A 4,582-nucleotide genomic window follows, 5' to 3' on the forward strand; every position below is an offset into this window, starting at 1 on the left:
GTTATGCAGCTGTGGAGTAGAATGGACCTGGGGATGATCCTGGATTTTTGATGCAGAAAAACGTTAGGGGCTCAAGTCGCGCTTTTATGACACGTCACATCAATTATCTAAAACATAACTTTGTCTTTCCTTCACACAGTAACTCGCAAAAAAACCCGTCAGATAACCGTAAGATAATCATACTGACTTACTTGATACTTGATAAGGTCTCTTCATCGTTGTGTCAAGTGGTCTGCATCAAGGCAACGTCTCTTGTGGACCATCCTGCGCCATTCCATGCAATTCTGGGCCGTCACTTCTACGTCTCTAAGATAATCATACGAACCCAGATTGTAATAGAATGTTACAACTTCCGCTGTCTATACGTGTTGCTCATCTTCTAAGGTTGTGCCCCTTTGTTAATAATGTCTATGGTTCTATTTTATTAATGAGGTTCAAACGTTGATTCAAAGAATAAAGCTTCTGCAACTGTTAACATATGGATTGTAGTTTTACATGAATAGATTGATACTCTAAAGAGGGCGTCTTTTCAACTAAAAATAAATTTGGATTATAGCAGTTAGTAGGGATATCATCAGGTTAATTTGACTCTTCAGACAATAACGATGTTACCTGGTTTGGATATGTCTTCTCGTCATTGCAGAGTGGACCGTGAAACAGCATCAAGATTGCTTCGCCAAGGGAGTGCATCCTATGGCAAAGACAAGAAAAGCGCCGCCCAACGGTTAAGATTATCATTGCAGGAAAACCCGCATCCGTCATGTTCAAAACTAACTTGGATGGTATCACATCAAACAGGCCATACAAGATCGATGCACAAAGTCTGGAAGACTGGTATCATTCACCAAGTTGACTACTACATGTACATCGAACTAGTTTCCCTTCTACAACTACGGTCATGGCTACATGTTTAAAATTAATGATGTCGTCATCCATAAAACTTACCTGCCGTGGCCTTGCTGACATTGTATTTCCTTGTCCCGTGAACAGCAGTACAGAAGAGGTTGGTGCCCATCATAAGCTGTGGTGTTAGAAACTACTGCACGAGTCTCCCAACAAGACGATGTGTCAGCTCTGGCCCGTGGGTCTACCTGGACAAGCTCAGCCAGTGGTGACCAGAACTGCATGCAAAGAGACAGAATAATCTTTGTGTACTATTCACAGCGTCACACCTGTCCCCGCGCGCCACAGACAGGTGGTCAGTTAACTCAATTTTGGAGGGTAACCAATCAGAGGAGTTATGCAAATGTACACGTATGCTAATGAGTGCAGGGGTATAAAAGGGAAAGATATTATCACAAAAAAGGCGCACAGTTTGACTTTGGGGAGGAAGATAAAAAGGTGGTTGGCAGAAACAGGCGAAGATTAAAGTCGGGTCAATTAGGGACAGTAGGAAGGGTATGAGGGTGTTGAGATATAAAGAAGAAGGTATCTTTACCCTAAACACCCAACCATCCTCTCTAATTTCTTATGGCTTGGGAAAAGTACTCGCCTCGCTCTCTGCTCAGGGATGGAGACTTTCCGCACTCCTTATCCCTCCATCACCTGTCTGGGACGCGGGGTATGGGTGTGGTGGTATGAATCTTCCACTATATCAATCTAACCATGGCATAATTATAGTTGACCAGTGTTTGATGTCCAATTAAACTTAAGGTTAGCAAGGAGGTTGAAAACCTTCTTGAGGTTAGTTATTTACCCTGTTACAAAGAAAACCTTCCTGTGGATGCGGGTTTACCTGCAATGATGATTTCAGCCGTTTAACGGCGCTTTTCTTCCCAGCCTAAAGGATACACAAAACTTTCTTGTTCCTAGATCCTCATTCTTGCGACAAAAAGGCTTGTCCAAACAAGAAATACATCTTTATGTACAAAATTCGTCTTTGAATACAAAAGAAAAGAAAGACATATAAAAGAAATATTCTAATGAATAAAGACGCACTTACTCCCTGCAAATCAGAGTTGCTTGGAGTGTATTGACTCTCTCAAGAAAGATGCTAAAAATGCCCGCAAACATCCGGCCAGCACAGTATCACACTGTGTACGACTTGAAGGACATGTTGCAATACCAACCAGTGTAGATAGGTGGCGCTGTGAGACCGCCTGTAAAGTCATGTCCAAACTTTGTAATGTTTACACATTTATTCCAGCCATGTAACTTTCCTCTTACGCTACTTGTTTGTTCTAATTGTGTTTCATCTACAAATGAAAAGAAGTTACGAATGTGTGCTTTGTATGATCAGGAAGGTGGAAATCGGGTTCTTGGTCCCTTAGCATAAGGAGCTTTTATCAAGATTGATAAAAGCTTCTTGCTTAGCAAGACAACTTTCCCAGCCAGAGAAGGCCAATTGCTTATCATGCTCTTTTGTTCTTCAATCAATCACAAACAATACTAAACCAACAGACTGTATACATCAGAACTGCACTGCTTCCCAATGTTGTGCTTTGTGGCTTGGGTGGTAAGGGTTTACGATTATGACTTACAATTGTATTTTGGCCCAGGTTCTAATTGTCTACAAGAGAATAAAGGGGTTGCATTTCATTTGCTAATCGACGTGCAGTCTGATAACAGTTATTAGACTGCACGTCGATCATTAAACAGAAGGTCACTAGTCACAAACATGCGACTAAAATATATGATGCACAAAGTAAAGGTGTTTGTCTTTTGAATCCAGCTTAACTTAGAAATGTACCAGAAATATTTTACATGACATTGTGTTGTTCTGGTTAGAGTCTGTTGGAGGCTCTGTCTGTTGTGTTTACTAGTATTGTCAAATAATATACTCCACGATCCAATGAAGCTATTCTAGCTTTGTGCAAATCACTTTCAAAGTAACATTTTCGTACTTCTAGCTCTGTATAGTCAATCAATTCAAATTGTTACAAATGGTATCTGTATTAATATTGTATCACACAATCGATTGATATAAATCAGCTAAAATAGATTACTCTGTGTAAAAGTATTAGTGAAAGGGCGTTTTACTATCCACAGCCAAATGTCAGTATTAGCGACGGAATGCCTGTGGATTTCACCCCTACATATTGATGGAATCCACAGCCAACCAAATGTCAATATTAGCGGCAGAATGCCCGTAGATTTCATCACTACATACAGATGAAGTCCACAACCAAATGTCAGTATTAGCGACAGAATGCCCGTGGATTTCATCACTACATAGTGATGAAGTCTACAGCCAAATGTCAGTATTAGCGGCAGAATGCCCGTGGATTTCATCACTACATACTGATGAAGTTCACAGCCAAATGTCAGTATTAGCGACGGAATGCCCGTGGATTTCATCACTACATATTGATGAAGTCCACAGCTAAATGTCAGTATTAGCGACGGAATGCCCGTGGATTTCATCACTACATACTGATGAAGTCCACAGCCAAATGTCAGTATTAGCGACGGAATGCCCGTGGATTTCATCACTACATATTGATGAAGTCCACAGCCAAATGTCAGTATTAGCGGCGGAATGCCCGTGGATTTCATCACTACATATCGATGAAATCCACAGCTGTGGAGTTCATCATCCTTCTACCGATGAAATCCACAGCTGTGGAGTTCATCAATCCACGGTCCTTGGATATACCTCGATTGTAGCTTAGGCTTGAAGTTCTGGCCTAGCACACGTGGTATCATTGGAAAGCTCCCTTAGCAAGGAATAGAAAGGTGCAAACCGCAAAATCTTCGGATACTTCCTTCTCGAGATATTCTTACGGACCCTGTTTAGGCGCAACCGCTAGCTCCTTTCTTGAGACCCAGCCTGCCACGGCAGCGGGTAGGGTGATGACTTAATGTCGCGATTGTAGCTTAGGCTTGAAGTTCCGGCTTGGCAGACTTGGTATCATTGGAAAGCTCTCTTAGTAAGGAATAGAAAGGTGCAAACCGAAAAAATCTTCGGATACTTCCTTCTCGAGATATTCTTGAGTATACGGACCCTGTTTAGGCGCAACCGCTAGCTCCTTTCTTGAGACCCCGCCTGCCACGGCAGCGGGTAGGGTTACGACTTAATGTCGCGATTGTAGCTTAGGCTTGAAGTTCCGGCCTGGCACACGTGTTATCATTGGAAAGCTCTCTTAGTAAGGAATAGAAAGGTGCAAGCTGCAAAATCTTCGGATACTTCCTTCTCGAGATATTCTTGAGTATATGGACCTTGTTTAGGCGCAACCGCTAGCTCCTTTCTTAAGACCCCGCCTGCCACGGCAGCGGGTAGGGTGATGACTTAATGTCGCGATTGTAGCTTAGGCTTGAAGTTCCGGTCTGGCACACGTGTTATCATTGGAAAGCTCCCTTAATAAGGAATAGAAAGATGCAAACCGCAAAATCTTCGGATACTTCCTTCTCGAGATATTCTTGAGTATATGGACCCTGTTTAGGCGCAACCTCTAGCTCCTTTCATTAGACTCCGCCTGCCACGCCAGCGGGTAGGGTGATGACTTAATGTCGCGATTGTAGCTTAGGCTTGAAGTTCCGGCTTGGCACACTTGCTATCATTGGAAAGCTCCCTTAGTAAGGAATAGAAAGGTGCAAACCGCAAAATCTTCGGATACTTGCCTTCTCGAGATATGTACTTGAG

General features: G+C 42.6%; 1 long non-coding RNA gene across 1 annotated transcript; it reads right to left on the reverse strand.

The window, feature by feature from the left end:
• Nucleotides 1-189: 189 nt before the first annotated feature.
• LOC118416801 lies at nucleotides 190-685 on the reverse strand. Its single transcript, XR_004831264.1, has 2 exons — nucleotides 613-685; nucleotides 190-306 (listed from the first exon to the last, which is right to left on the reverse strand). It is a non-coding gene; the product is annotated as an uncharacterized LOC118416801 (long non-coding RNA).
• Nucleotides 686-4,582: the final 3,897 nt, after the last annotated feature.

The sequence above is a fragment of the Branchiostoma floridae genome, chromosome 5 (assembly GCF_000003815.2).
Source record: "Branchiostoma floridae strain S238N-H82 chromosome 5, Bfl_VNyyK, whole genome shotgun sequence".
NCBI classification, from domain to species: Eukaryota; Metazoa; Chordata; class Leptocardii; order Amphioxiformes; family Branchiostomatidae; genus Branchiostoma; species Branchiostoma floridae.